This window comes from Rhinatrema bivittatum, chromosome 1, assembly GCF_901001135.1.
Source record: "Rhinatrema bivittatum chromosome 1, aRhiBiv1.1, whole genome shotgun sequence".
Taxonomy (NCBI): domain Eukaryota; kingdom Metazoa; phylum Chordata; class Amphibia; order Gymnophiona; family Rhinatrematidae; genus Rhinatrema; species Rhinatrema bivittatum.
The window spans coordinates 319,801,135-319,817,343 of record NC_042615.1 but is presented as its reverse complement, the minus strand read 5'-3'; the positions used below and the strand labels follow the sequence as shown (position 1 = coordinate 319,817,343).

The window sequence follows — 16,209 nt, the reverse complement described above, 5'->3', positions numbered from 1 at the left end:
AAGACTTGCCAAAACGTGAGATCCCATACCAATCTTAACAAATTCTCATGTCCCTTGTTTAACACATAAGAATAACATCGATGATGTCTCTCGTATAACGCATGTAAAATATAACTTAAAATATTTTAATTGATACGCTTTTAAGATATTCACATCTAAAACCACACTTAATTCATTGGCTTTTATTGCCCCCCCCCCCCCCCTTTTTTTTGAAGACTATGCCATACCTGTTTATTAGATAATCACAGTAGCATGCCAAAAGACATTTGTTTATGACGGTATCTTTTTAACTCTGCGAGCTTGTCACGTTGAATTTTCCTTCTAGTTTGGCATACACTGTTTATTTAAAAAAAAAAAAAAAAAAACCGCAAAGTTTTAGGTTAGAGCCTTGTATCGATTTTTTTCCTGTTTTTAAATAATCTATTTTTATCAGCTACGGCCACTGTGCCCCCCCGGTTAGTCGGTTCACACATACACACACAGCAATGGCATGTTAATGAAGGTGGCAGTGAGCATGGCAAAAGACCGGTTTTGGCGGGGTTTTTCAACAGACATCGCAAGATCCATATTTAAATACCCCAGTAGTCTGGACCCGCAAACTTCTTTCTGCTACACGCTGCAGGTAAGACTTCGTTTTGTGTTTTTATAGCTCCCCGTCGATTTTAATAAATACTTCTTTAACAAAAGAATGCTGCCGCGCTAGCCATCAATGAGTATAATGCAAACATATCAGAGCCCCGCCAAAACCCCTGACATTCTTTATATGTTCTTATACCACGATGACTACGCCGTTCCTGTTTATTAGATAATGACGTGAGCAGGCCAAAAGACACTCATTTTGGCGGGATTCTTCCAACTCTGCGAGCTCGTTGTATTGAAAATTTTTTTTCTCAAATTTGGCATCTATGGGACATCTCAAATATAAAACGAAAAAAAGAATAAGATTTAAGTTAGAGCCACGTATCAGTTTTACTGGGTATTAAAAATTAGTTTTTATCAGCCACGGCCTCTGTGCCGCTCTGTTTTGCCAGTTCATACATTCAGACACAGCAATGGCATTGAGCAAGTCAAAGATACTCCTTGGCGGGTTGTTGTTGTTTTTTTTTTTTTTAACAAACATTTGCGAGATCCATATTTAAATGCCCCAGTTGTCTGGACCCGCAAACTTGTTTCTGTTATGCGCTGCAGTCAACACTTCGTTTTATGTCGGTATAGAATTAAAAGAATGTGGAAAGAATGTGGAAAGAATTTTTAGAGCTCCCTGCCTTTTTCAACCAAAAATTTTCAACTAAAGAACGCTTTTGCGTCAGCCATCGATGAAGGAAATGAAAGTATTGTATGATTTCTGTCCGCTCGCATCTAATACCGCAGCCCTGCTAAACCCCTGACATCGCCCTTCCCCCCCTTTACATTTTTTATATATATCATTTTTTTACTTTTTATCTCGATTTCTGAACACTTACGGTAACCTATAGTGTCAACACTATCACATTGTATTGATCAAGCAACCATCTGACACAATTTGTTTTTGCTAGGCTCGTTAATACCTCAATGAGTATCTGACACTACTCTTGAGACAAATAATAACACGGAGACGACCTGTGACATGGTTCCAAGAAACTGTTGACATTAAGGTTAAAAAAAAACCATTTGTAATTACATTTATCCACCATGTGATATACCACGGGACATTTTAAATAACATACATATTTGGATTATACATTTTAATTTTAATTTTATTATTTTACTTTGATCTGGATTTTAGTATAACTTTTTTCTTATTTTTTATTTTTATTTAATACATTTTTACTTGTATTTCTATTTTAGTTGTCATTTTTAAATAGTTTTAAGTTCCCAACACAACAATTATGTATTTTGATTCAATCCTGACTGTGTGGTATGTACATACTCCAGTTTTACATCTAGTTTCTCTTTTAGCATTGTCACAATAATTTTCTGATGATTACAATTGAAGGAGCTTGAACATATGAATTATTCTGCACAGGTACCTCACCACGTTTGCACTCTTTCCACCTGTCAAGCATCCATGTCCAAAGCATTGTTTACACACATATAAAGTCATTATAGATTCGTTAAATAAGCAAAACAAAAATAAGCCTATTTAGTACATACAGTGATCAATCATAGTTTCAGGCAGTAATGTCTCCCAATTCATTCATTTGAGGTTTCAATGTAAGTGTGCAATAGATTGGTTTGAAGTTAAATTTGCATTTTGATATGTATTTAAACACATTAAATTCTGATACACAACCATTCATGTTGTTATTTTTATTTATTTGTATGTTAATTTGTCTCATACATGTATGTGTGTTTTGTTTTTATTATATTCTATTTCAATGTTATCTATTGTAGCCCCTGAGGCAGCTCTCACAAGAGCGAAACTCGGCCAGAGTCAGGCACAGTTCTAATAAAGAATCCCTTTGACACCGATCATCTTTGTTTTTTTGGGTGAAGGGGGCCACACAATCTTTATCCTCTCTCTCTCTCATACACATGCAGGCACTCATACACAGTCAGGCTCTCTGTTTCTCATACATAATGCCAGGCTTACACACACAGGCTCTCTCTCTGATATACATCCAAAAGCTCTCATGCACAATGCAAGCACACTCTCTCTCTCATCCACATGCAGGTGCTTTCTCTCATCCACATGCAGTTGCTCTCATGCACACATGCACGTGCTCTCTCTCTCTCATACATACATGCAAGCTCTCTATTTGTAATACAGACACACAGCCCTCTCAGGCATCGCCCTTTCTTTTGCGCCTTGGCCGCACCTGCAATGTCCCATGTTTAGTGCAGAAGGGGAGGTGGCCCTCCTACCGCCAGATGTGTCTTTCTGTCAACCCCGGGCTGTAGGCCTTTCTTCTAACTGTGGGTTAATTGGGCTCCATCGCGGCCCTGCCGAGACCTCTCTCTGGCTACATCAGGTTGGGCTCTGTTGTGGCCCCACCAAGAACTCCCTCGGGCCATTACGGGTTGGATTCTGTCGTGTCCCTACCAAAGACCTTCTGTGGCTTCATCTCAGGAGCTGAGATGAAAACCATGTGAGCAGTGCGACCAGTCCACCGGGAGATGCCCGATTCCTCCAATAGGTCAATCCATCCCTGCACAGGGTCGGTCTTATGAAAGGTCCAGGCAGCAAAGAACAAAACAGCTCTCTTGCTTGTCCCCACTTCAGGGTAGAAAGGTTGGCAGCAAAATTTTACCTCAAAACACAAGGCTAAACACTTCACAAAAGTCAAAAAGCACTGTAATTCTTCTGCAGTGAGTCACCCTTGATCCATCCATGGTTTGTGACAAAGAAGGCAGCAGAACAGGGACTCCTTGAAATCCTCTGAACTAGGGGTACCAGGGCTCTCACAGCAAAACCTCCAGAAAACAAAAAATCCCTTTATGACTAGGACACCCTTATTGGACAGTTTGTGTACCAGCCAGGAAAATTGCCCCCTTCCTATTTAGTGCAGGTTCTAGACCAAGAGGCCTAGTGCATCACCTAGGGGGGAAAAAAATCAGCTCAGGAAAAACAGCTCCTTGACCTCTAACCGCTAATCAAAAATGCCACACCTAGCTATGATCAAAGCTGCTTTTGTACCAGCAGGGGGCTGGCCATTCCAGCAACCAATGTGGTGAGCTGTTCTGAAATAGTGCACCCCTCCCTCTTCTACCTAGCTCAAAAGGATTTAAGAATTAAGGTCATTAGTGGAGATTCCCAAAAGGCTATCACTAAAGTTTACTGTAATAACTGCATTTTTCAAAACCTCCTATTATTGTCTATATGTCTTAACTAAATTGTAAACTCCACGGAATAAGGTCTCTCTCTCTCTTATGTGTGTCGGCACAGTACTGTGTACATCTAGTACCACTATAGAAATGCTAGTAGTAGCAGAAAATCAGAAATAAGCAGGGCATCTTTAAACATTTTTCTTGACATGACAATGTCCCTGATCTTCCTGAAATTTTGACTGAACTGAACTAAACTGGCCTGTTTCCTTGTAGGAAATAAAAAGAAAAGATTATGTATTGAAGCAGACTATGGAACCTGCCAAATTGAAGCTGCAGTTTTGAGTTTTATGCCTTTACCTGGTAGGGATGTGCAGCAGGGACGGATACGTTCGATTCAGTATTTGTATTCATCGGGACCCAAATCCGTTACATCCGTTTTTGGGGGACCCCAATTCGTCCATTAGTTACGTATGGTATTCGTTTCCCATTAAAGTTAAAAAAACAAAAAAAAACCCCACCCCATCCCAACCCTTTAAATTTAATTAACTACAACCCCCCACCCTCCTGACCCCCCAAGATTTGCCAAAAGTCCCTGGTGGTCCAGTGTGGGTCCTGGAGCGATCTCTTGCACTTGGGCTGTCGGCTGCCGGTAATCAAAATGGCGCCGATAGCCTTTGCCCTTACTATGTCACATGGGCTACCGGTGCCATTGGTCAGACCCTGTCACATGGTAGGAGCACAAGATGGCGCCGGCCGTCCATTGAGAACTTTGCCTGTATTTGTGAAGTAAAACTTCTCTTCTTCAGCTTTTGTGCCCAGAAGAAAGAAGTCTGGTACTAATTGAGAGCCTGGGGCACCACTGCACATGGAGACCAGAGCTAAAGATGCAGGAGAATTGCAAACCAGTGTTAAAACAGAAGAAGGTAGGCCATACCTTTTGTTTCTTTCCTGCCACTCCTTCCCCATTTTACAATTTTATCGCCCGATCCTATGGAGAATATCAGCATAATCCCACACAATTTTAAATCACATTTCCTTTATTAAAAAGAGGGAAACAGCTAACAGCTTTATTAGAATATTCACATACAACAATTTTTAGCCACCCTCATTGACAGAAGGAAGGTGTAAAACACTTTCTCCTTCTCCAAAATCGGAGCGGCCTGGGAGGGAACTTTCCTTCCGCTCCCCCCCACCTTCCCCTCCCTTCCCCTATCTAACCCGCCCCCCAGCCCTATCTAAATCCCCCCCTACCTTTGTTGTCTTAGTTACGCCTGCCTGCCGGCCGGCTGCCATGTCAGACACCTCGGTCCTGCCCCCGGACCGGCGCCCTGCCCACGCCCACGCCCCCACCCCTTCCCGCTCCTTTTTCAAAGCCCCGGGACATACACGCATCCCGGGGCTTGCGTGCGTCGCCGAGTCTATGGAAAATAGGCTCGGCATGCGCAGGGGCACTTTCTCGGGGTTATGCGCGTACCCCTTTGAAAATCTGCCCCATGTGCTTCCACCTCACTTTCATCATGGCCTTCCCCCAGTCCCACCCCAAATGTGGTCTGAGTAAATGTATTCTGATTAATCGTGTTACCCACCCAGACTGACAAACTCCTCCCATTCCTGACTCTTGTGGTTTAGGCAAATAAAATAAAAGATGGCCAGAACCAGACAAGATGCCCCCGTATCTAAAGGAACCCGAGCATCCCTGATCATTTGTAACAGTTTTTTTATGCATATTTTGGAACTCTGGATTTGACCCGAATTCCAAAGGAAATGTCAGGTCTCTGGGCAAACTCAGGAAAACTCTGGGTGCATAGCGAAGAAGGCCTGTGAGGGCCCCAGAAGAGGAAGTCACCAGAGCCCATGCCGGCAGGCAGAATGAGGAGTTTCAGAGTGAAGCTGAAAGGGGAGGAGGAGTCCCGTCAGCTGCAAGTAGCAGCCTTATTAGCTTTGGCCCACACAGCTGGAAGTAGTGAGACGTACGAACAGAACAGTACACTCTTGTGAAGATTTGATGACTTTTGGAGTGAGGAAACTCACACAAAGATGAGATTTGTACAATGTTCTCCAACTCCGAAGGTCATCAAATCTTCACAAGAGTCTACTGTTCTGTTCGTACGTCTCACTCTGAATGTCAAAGTGGCCCCTAACCTCTACACTCCTACCTAAACCTCACCTCAAGTAACTAGGTGGGCTTCATATAGAGATATAAATACCTAACTACTATGACGGCCTTATAGCTATGCTTGCTCTGTCTCTCTCTCTGTGGTTGTAGGTGGGAATTGCAACAATTGTGGTACAGTTAGCCGGATAAAGCTAGCCAGTTAACTTTAAGAGAGCCTGCCATATTCAATAGTGCGACTGCACTACTGAATATATATCTAGACAGTGACTGAATATGGACCTCATAATCTCTTCTCCATACCAGTAAGCTGGGGAAATTATTTGCGCATAGTTTGAAGCAAACCTTAAGGCTATGGCTGATGACAAAGGGTTTTTGTGGTTAAAGCCATCCCACTTCCAAATGTCCTTTTGGAATGCAATGCATGCCTACCACAGACCAGCAATGTTGTTTAATATTTTTGGGCGGTAATCTCAGGACTCAGTTGGACCTTTTAAGACTGGGTTTAAGATTACATAATCATCAAATCAAGCTGTCATGAACCACGGCAATTGCAAGGTGAGTCAAATGATACCGGTACGAGACTATAGAGATTCTGAAATATGGTTTCTTGCTATGATTATTGCTCACCCTTCCAGAGCTGTGTGATACTGGCCAGGGTTAAGGTCACATGGGCCACCTTTTTTATATTTAATATTTATTACATTTTAAATTTAACATCTCAAGCCATTATACCCCAATGAAAAATCATACAGATCTAGGCAGTTACAAATTAACAGGAAAAAAACGTTTTATAGGAAACATGATATATTAGCCTAAATCCTGTATTAATAAGATCCACAATATAATAAGGGTAAGTCAATCAATAAAGGAAATACTAATTAAATCTAAACAAAATCTGTAAAACTTGAAGGAAAAGTAATTAAAATTATAATATGTACATTTTAACCCAGTCGCAATTGAAAGAAAAAAGGATAATCTATACAGACTTATTAAACAAACATTCTTCTAATTGTTCAGGACTAAAAAACACAAAACAATTTCACTGATATTTTTGAAAAACATTTAAAAGGAAATTTAAGAAGAAAATGAGTTCCAAAAAGTAAAACCAGAAAACATTTCCTCCTTTTCTGAGTTACATGCATTACAACAGGAAAAACTTGTACTACCTGTGAGGGCGAATTAAGAAACTCCTTCAGAACACCTGGCCACAGCTATCTGGCCCAGTCCTCTGTAAGAGCCAACCCAGCAAGGGATTCTGGGCCAGGAAGGATCTCTGTAGCCTTGGATAAGAAGGTAGGGCCCAGAAGGCTGGGAAAACCGCAAAGGAAAGGCAGGAAGCCAAGGACTGAGTATATTTGATTGAGGTAAGCAGCCTCTATGCTGTACTTTAGTTATGCATGTAAATAATGTTTGTATGGAATCACCCACAGTTTGGCCTTCTTTTTATACTCCTAGCTGTTTCCTAACTTGTGGCTGCTCCCAAGTGACCACAATAGTAGGTAGTATAATGCTGGTTATGTTCATGGAACCTTGTCTTACAGAGCTCAATCGAAGAAACTTAAAGAATTAATTTTAACATATTCATTGTTTATTCACAGTTGCTTGAAAAGAAAAGATTTTTGGTCCCTCTGTTCTCTTCAAGCAACTGTGAATAAACAATGAATATGTTAAAATTAATTCTTTAAGTTTCTTCGATTGAGCTCTGTAAGACAAGGTTCCATGAACATAACCAGTGCTATACTACCTACTACTGTGGTCTGTACCTATTACTCTATACCGCTCATCGTCTCCACTCCTCATTAGCTTTTGCTCCCAAGCGACTACATATGGTGTCAGAAGTGAGATCCCCGTTCTAAACAGGAAGCACAGATAGAAGAAGAAAGAAAACAAAAGAGTGTTATATCAGACCAAGGGAGTTAGCCCCACCTGAAGCAACTATGAAAATAACCAGTTAGCAAGGGCTTTTCTGGCCAAAAAGAGTGTTGTTTTTTTTTGTTTTGTTTTTCTGTAACTCTGCTTCCCCAGAGACTCACCAAACCTTTGGCTTGCATAAGTGGAAGAGCAAATAACTTGAAACAGGTGATACAAGTCCTGGCGGAAGGCCAGCAGCAGCTCTAGAAAGTCGTTCAAAATCTGTATGACCAGTTCATCCAGCTGCCAGCTACCACAACCTGGGTGAATCTGCCACCTCCTGTCCTATTTAAGATGAAGGCAGGGGAGGTCCTGGAGATCTTCTTGATAAACTTTAAAAGGAGTGACTGCATGATGGATTGACCAGAAGTTAACTGGAACACACACTGGACAAATTTGCTTAAGCCAAGCAAGCTTCCAAGTAGCCGATCCAGAAGGGAGGGCCACCTATGTTGAAGTCAAGTCCACCATCCTAGAAAGGGAAGGATATACTTCAGAAACCTTCTGTCAATAGTTTCTGCGGGGTGCTATGCAGCCCTGGAAAAGTCCTTGAAATTTGTTTCACTGACTGAAAGATACCAGATGGAAATGGCTGCATCTCAATGCAAAGACTGGCTTTGAGGTAGCCAACCAGGCACTTTTGGAACAGTTCCTAGACAGGCTCAAACAGCCTATGCAGAATTGGGTCTGTAGGCTCCCTGGACTCATTTTGGAAAAAGCACTAGAAGTGGTGGACACCTTCCACCAGGTACAATTAATGCCAGACGTGGTACAGAAGCTAGAATGACAGCCCACACAGCCTTCCTGGCACAGCAGTGAGAGTGAATGACCCAAGCAAATACCCTCTGAGGCAGAAAGCTTGTCTTCTGCATCCAGGCCACCAGCCACAGTCTCTCCTATGGGCTTTAACTGTGGAAAGAGAGGTCATTTGGCAAGGGACTGTTAGTAGGGAAGCGAAGTTATGGATGTCAGCTTAGTGACACAGCCAACACTAGAGTGTAAAGTCCACTTGGATAAAGGCAAATCTCCAAAGCAGAGATGAACTGCAAATTGAAGAATAAAAGGGAACATCGGAAATACTGGCACAACCCAGGAATGAGGCTACGGATACTTTTCTTCTGTGCCCTTTGTGCAAGGAACAGATATGAGGAAGTCCACTATCAGTATGGAAAGGCAGAAAATGAAGAGACCTTGAGAGGAATGGGAAAAGCCAAAGAGGAAACCATCCCGCAGGCATGCTCTTTATGTAAGACAGAGGACCATATGGATGAAGAGTGCCTATGGATTGAAGTGGGAATGCAAGCTGGTATAACAACACAAGAAGGAGCAAGGGGATGGAGGCAGAGCCCCAGAATGAGAATCGAAAGTAGGAACACGAATGGATGAACACTATAGCAAAACTTGATGGGTATTCCACATCAGGGTCTTAAGGAATTTGAATTGGATTAGGTGAAGCTGGACAAAATTCCCACCCAAGCTTTGGTGGATTCAGGGTCTGGCAAGACTCTCATTCATGAGAACCTGTTTCAAAAAGAGCACATCAGTCATAAAAGAAAAGAGACACTTGCCTGTATACATGGCAATAAACAGAAGTATCCAACTAGTCAGGTCCTGCTGACAACCCTGGCAGGAAAAACCATTATGGAAGTGGGAGTCCTTCCCGAGCTCCTATACCCAGTCACTCTGGAACATGATTGTCCCCAGTTTGCAACCCACCAGCTCAAGGGTATCTGGTGGAGTCCACCCATTGGTGGGATATCCTTGAGGAAGAGCCAGAAATTAGCCTGGGCATGACTGGACAATTGACCTGACAAGGCCAAGCTGAGGGGGAGGGTGTCTGAAGGAGTAAATACAAAAAAAATCCCTTAGAACATCTTAAAGGACCAGCCACAGCTATCTAGCTCGGTCCTTTTTAAGAGCCAGCCCAGCAAGGAATTCTAGGATAGGAAGGATCCCTACAACCTTGAATAAGAAGGCAAGGACCAGAAGCTGGGGAGGCCCCAGAGAGAAGGTAGGAAGCCAGCTTAAGCAAGGATTGCATATATTTGATTGTTGTAAGATTGCTGAGGTAAGCGGAGCCTATGATGTACTTTGGTTTTGCTCGTAAATAGTATGGGGCAGATTTTCAAAGGGGTATGTGCATAAGATACGCGCGTACCCTCCGAAAACCTGCCCCGAGCTCCCCCTGCGCGCACCGAGCCTATGTTGCATAGGCTGCCAGCGCGTGCAACGCCCCGGGACGTGCGTAAGTGCCGGGGCTTTCCTGGGGGGGGGGGGGGCGTGTCGGGGGGGGTGTCACGGCGGCGCATCATCAGGGGCATTCCGTGGGCGTGGCCACAGCCTCCGGACCAGCCCCCGGACCGGAACATGGCGCGCTGGCAGCTGGCCCGGCGCACGCAAGTTACGGCTGCCTTGCGCGCGCCGACCCCGGATTTTAATAGATACGTGCGTAGCCGTATCTTGTTTGCGCCGGGTGCACGAGCAAAAGTACGCACGCGCGTACTTTTTAAAAATCTGCCCCTATGTGTGGAATCAGCCAGAGTTTGGCCTCCTTTTTATACTCCTGGCTGTTTCCCAATCTGTGGCCACACTATATTGTAAAAAGGAACCATTCATATGATAAAATATCTGCTCAAAACTCATTCCCTGTCTGGCTCCAAAACAAAATGAACTATCTTAATAGTGTTAGAAGCCAAATCAGCATTAGATTTCTCCAACAATTCAGAAACATTGAATAAATTCAATGATGATGAACAACCTAGAATCTTCTCAGTTTCCTCTTTAGTTTCTTTTTGTTTTTATGAAGGAGACAAATAAGCCTTAGACATTGGCAGTAAAGCTTCTGAAAGTATTTTTTAAATTTCTAACAAATATTTCTTAAGCCTTTGAACCCTAGGTTCCTATGGCAATAAACCCGTCAATCCTAAGCTCCTCGGGAAAACCAATAATTTTTGTCAATGTGCTATTTTTTATATTAGTATTGGTTATTCATGCAGTTTTGTATAATGAACAAAACCAAATGATGTAAGACACTCATAAACCTAAGCAACCCAATGAAAAACAGTACCATTTTTATTTTTTCTGAGCATAAAAAACTAAAAAAAAACCTAATAAATTATCAATTTTGCATGTATCGCGAGTCAACGTTCATCGCTGTTATACTGTGTTCTCAGTCAGACTGCATTCAGTGAAGTGTCAATAAAACAGTAGCTGTAGATCAAATGTTTAGTCAGGACTTTCAGCTCCAAAATTCCATCTTAGTGTGATAATCTCGCCAACAATTACTTCCAGCTGCAATACAAATGTACTGCTTACAGTCAGAACATCGTATAACAGTTTAATCATTTTGTGTGGATTCTGAGAACATGGTACTGATGGATTTGCTTTTGCAAATTGCTTGGATTTTTCATGACAAACTACACAGGTATTGTTTGTGGTAGCTTCTGGTGTTCTTTCTGGAAAGTGACACCGAACATCCATTAGCTGTCTGACATCACGTGATGACGAAAAAGACCGCGTGTGTGCTGAACTTACAAATTCTCCAATTAGTTCCATAACCAGATTGTCAAGAAAGTCAATAAATGTTTTTGAATGCTTGCCAGTCTCTGTCTTTCGAAATAACTTTCAATGACATAGCCATTGTAAGCCAAACATAGCAAGCATTTCATCATCAACCTCAGAGGCCATCGATAATGGCGTCTGCTGCGATGTAACTTGGCCATTTGATCATTGTGATCACAACCTCCCATGTTTTCATTGTACTTTGCTGCAACCACAGGGCAGTTCACTTGCTCTGTGGCACCAGTTTTATTTTTTATTTTTACAGTTGTGATTTCTGTTGGGTCATCAAAAGTTGAAAGAAAAAAAATTGGACGTCTATCCATCCATACAACAGCTGACACGTTCCCAGTACACATGTAATTACTTTCTCCACGTTTCAGGTCCTTTTTCTTACAAATTATTTCCTTTGGAAAATACTTCCTATTAGTCATAACAGTTCCACAGGCATCAATTCCCTTATCACTCAAAAATTTCATCAGTGTTGGTGATGAGTAAAACCTGTCCATGTAAACTGTAAAACCCTGATTTTCAAGGCCATGCATCAAGCGATAAACATTTCCAGTAGCTCCGATGTCAGGATCAGTCACGTAACCTTCACCTTCACTTCTTCCAGTGTATACTTCAAGATCATAAACATACCCTGTTTTACTCTCACATAACATGTAGCATTTGATGCCCCATTTTGTGGGTTTATCTTTCACGTATTGTTTGAAACCGAGACGGTTTTGGGCAGGTATTACTCCTTCATCCAAAGACAGGTCCTTATGCAAAGTGTAGTGCTCCTGAAAGCTGGCAAGCAGTTTACTGAGAAGTGGACACACTTTGTAGATTTTATCAGTTTTATCGCTTCATTGACATAATGAAGGAATTTCCATACTGCCAAGAATCGATCACGAGTGAAGTACTTGTGATATCCTGGTGTGTGGAAGAGATAGCCCTGACGTTTTCTGTACCAGTATGATTCATATCTGGGCTTTACTACTGCATACTCTATGGAAAGCCTAACGCCAAAGAATGCCTTCATTTCATTGACAGTCACTAGATACCATTTTCTTGCATAGTAATCTTTAGGATTTGCCTGAAAACAACGTTCAGCTTCATTGTTTGTCATATCTACAAATGTTTGCCATTTACTATCATCCCACAGTTGTGAAAAGAAATCAACAGCACTTGATTCAGAAGAAAGTCCACTCACCATTTTAGGTCCAGCTTGCTATGTACTAGGCTGACTAGTACGACTAACAGGAACATAGTTCTTTGACCAAACAAATGGTGATGTTGGCTGGTTCTTCAATTTACTACAATGTCTCACACGTTTTATTGCCGGTCTGACCACAACTTCATCCTCACTTTCACTTTCACTTGTAACTGGACTGTCACTGGAGTCTATCTCTGAATGGTGTAACTCCTCAACATCACTATCTAGCACCTTTTGTAATGCCTGCTTTGCACTAAATGTCTTTCTCTGTGGCTTTGCTTTCGATCGCCTAGACCGACCAGGGTCATCGTTGTTTGATGAACAAGGATTCCTCTTATGCTTAAGTTATTAAAAACAACAAATTATTACGACCAAATGATACTCAAAGTACCCTAAAAACTTCCATAAATTCCATAAACAAACATGGCTGTCATAAGTCATCGCCTATCATGTGGCTGAAATCTAGTGCGTTGGTGCCCACGCTGTAGGCAGAGGCCACACGCAGCTGTCGGCAGAGGCGCATGCTGTAAAAGGCTAATTATAGTCTAGAGGTGTGGCTAACTGTTTGCTGCCCATAGGACTCCTGTACCGGTATTACGTGGGAACGGAATAAATCAGTATGTGATTATACCGGTTTATCGGGATAACAAGTGATATTGATATTAAGCCATCCCAAAATTCAGGTACAAAGGGTTAAACATATCTTTGGCAGTAATTAAAGAAATCATAAAACCCACAAATTCTTTCTTCACAAAGAATATTTTAGAATGTCTACCTTATTCAAAACTAATTGATTCCCATCAGCAAGTGTTTGCTTAGCTTTCTGAAACTGATCCATCCTCTTTTACAATACATCTAGGCGGGTACTATGAGTCTGAGAATCTTCCTCAATCCTCAGAATTTTAGATAATGTCTATAATAGATAGTCAAATTGGAAACTTACATAACCAAAATACAGAATAGCTTTCCAAATATTTTGCAGCTTGACATCCTGCGTGAGTACCTCAAATGACAATCTGAGAAAATCCAGTGACAAAAAGACTTTTTGCCAGTACGCTTAAAATTAGATTTAGTCTCTTTCATGGCCAAATCCTACCTCTGTAATTCCATCAGTCTTGGTAGGGGACAGAAAATATTCTTTTCCTTTCTCATCCACTCTGCCAGTGCTTGGCTTGCCTGTCGCTACTTCCACTGACTCATCAGTGTCCTTCCCTTGCAGCTCCTGCTGAGATTGCTGCATTGTGATAGCTCCCATTGGAGAAAAGTCAACAGGAGATGATGTCATCAGAGGAAGCAGCAATTCCCCATAGCATAGAGTGTTCTCGTTGGGGAACAAAAACAGCTCAGTATAGCCCAAATCCTTCACCAAAGATATTTTTCTCCAAGGCAGGGCCAGTTGCTTGACAAATGGCAAATTTGTCAATGGGAACTGAAACAGAAGTCATTGGAGCAGAGGTGAACACATAAGACATCCCTTTATGCTTAACCATATCACCAGATATGGAGAAAGACAGGATTTTGCAGAAAACAATAATCCACTGGTAACGTTTGCCTTCTTCCACTCCCTTCAGGATGCCATCTTGGTCCTCCATGGGCTACCTTTTCTCTGTCCCAGGTAGCAGATTTGGCCATGCTGGAATCCAATAAAATGTCTGACACAAAAGTATCTGAGGAATTTTGAATTACTGTCCCCCCCTTGCCCTTATACTCATGCTCCTCCACTTTCCCCAGGATTCTCTCCACTTTTTCTTTCTATCCATGGGGCTTCTACTCTATGCCCCTATCTTCCCTAGCATTTTTGAGGGCTATTCCAGTTGCAGCACATTCATCTTGGCATCTGGTGTTCCCCTATTTACATGGTCTTAAGGAGAGTAGGCTCTATGGGCAGGGATCCTGTGGCACAGGTGGGGCTCAGAGGGCATACCAGAGACTGGGGAATAAGAGTTGGGATCCAGTTGGGGATAACTAGACTAGGCCCAGATATCCAGAAAGAAGATAGCTCCTGTAATGTAATACTGTCCAAGCACTGAACTGAGATGAAGATGAACTATGAGTACTGAGGGAAGTAGTATTGAACTGTAAGTAAAGTACACTGTTCTGAAGGGAAGACAATCTTCTATTGTGCATATATGTGGAGGGGAGGAGTAGCCTAGTGGTTAGAGCAGTGGGCTACAAATCAGGAGTCCAGTGTTTGAGTCCCACTGATGCTCCTTGTGACCTTGGACAAGTCACTTTACCCTCCATTGCCTCAGGTACAAACTTAGATTGTAAGCCCTCTGGGGATAGGAAAATACCTATAGTACCTGAATGCAATCCACTTTAAAGTGCAAAAAGTAGAATAAAAATCTAAATAAATAAATATGTGAATCTGTAATAAAGAAATACTGTTTTAAGCAAGGCTGGATTTACATAGAAACATAGAAATGACGTCAGAAGAAGACCAAACGGCCCATCCAGTCTGCCCAGCAAGCTTTCACACTTTTTTTTTTCTCTCACATACTTATCTGTTTCTCTTGGCTCTTAGTAACCTTTTTTGATTCTATTTCCCTTCCACCTCCGCCATTAATGTAGAGAGCAGTGTTGGAACTGCATCTAAGTGAAATAGTTTAATTTAGTTAGGGGTATTAACCACCGCAATAAGCAAGCTACACCCATGCTTATCTATTTATTCAGACTGTGTCATTCAGTCCTTGTTGATTGTTGCCTGAATATAGATCCACCTTTCTTCATTCCCCCCTGCCATTGAAGCAGAGAGCCATGCTGGCTATGCATTGAAAGTGAAGTATCAGTCTTGCTCCCCTGCTGTTGAAGCAGAGGGCTATGCTGGATATGCGTGAAGTGTCAAACTTCCTCCCCTGCCATTGAAGCAGAGAGCTATGCTGGCTTTGCATTGAAAGTGAAATATCAGACTTGCTCCCCTGCCGTTGAAGCAGAGGGCTATGCTGGATATGCGTGAATTGTCAAAATTTCCTCCCCTGCCGTTGAAGCAGAGAGCTATGCTGGATATGTGTGAAGTGTTAAACTTCCTCCCCTGCCGTTGAAGCAGAGAGTTTTGCTGGATGTGCATTGAAAGTGAAGTATCAGGTATTTTTTGGTTTGGGGTAGTAACCGCCGTAACAAGCAAGCTACTCCCCTGCTTTTATGTGGTTGCAAATTCTTTTTTCCACATTTCCTCTTGCCGTTGAAGCATAGATCAATGTTGGAGTCGCATTATTGAATAAGGATATTCATCTCCAGGTAGTAGCTATCATTCCCTCAAGCCACCCCCATGCCTCTTCTCTTCATTCACATCCTTTAGACTTTATGGATCCACAGTATTTATTCCACGCCCCTTTGAAATCCTTCACAGTTTTGGTCCTCACCACTTCCTCCAGAAGGGAGTTCCAGGTATCCACCACCCTCTCCGTGAAGAAATACTTCCTGACATTGGTTCTGAGTCTTCCTCCCTGGAGTTTTAAATCGTGACCCCTGATTCTGCTGATTTTTTTGCAACGGAAAAGGTTTGTCGTTGTCTTTGGATTTAGACTAGTTTGTCTCTCGGCCTGTGGGAATCACTGCTCGTTCTCACATATAGTGATAAAGTGGGATTTTTTTCTAAAGCTTTGCACAGAAAAAACACCTCCAGCCTCCATTTGGAGTACATTAAGAGTTGTGAAGAGGACCTAAACATAATACA

The 16,209-nt window shown here is 42.2% G+C and overlaps 1 long non-coding RNA gene across 1 annotated transcript in view; it reads left to right on the top strand.

Moving 5' to 3' along the window:
* Positions 1-543: 543 nt before the first annotated feature.
* LOC115080621 overlaps positions 544-16,209 on the top strand; it is a 40,023-nt gene continuing 24,357 nt past the window's right edge. Inside the window, exon 1 of the long non-coding RNA XR_003853611.1 lies at positions 544-622. This is a non-coding gene — a long non-coding RNA (uncharacterized LOC115080621). The remainder of the gene's footprint in view (positions 623-16,209) is intronic.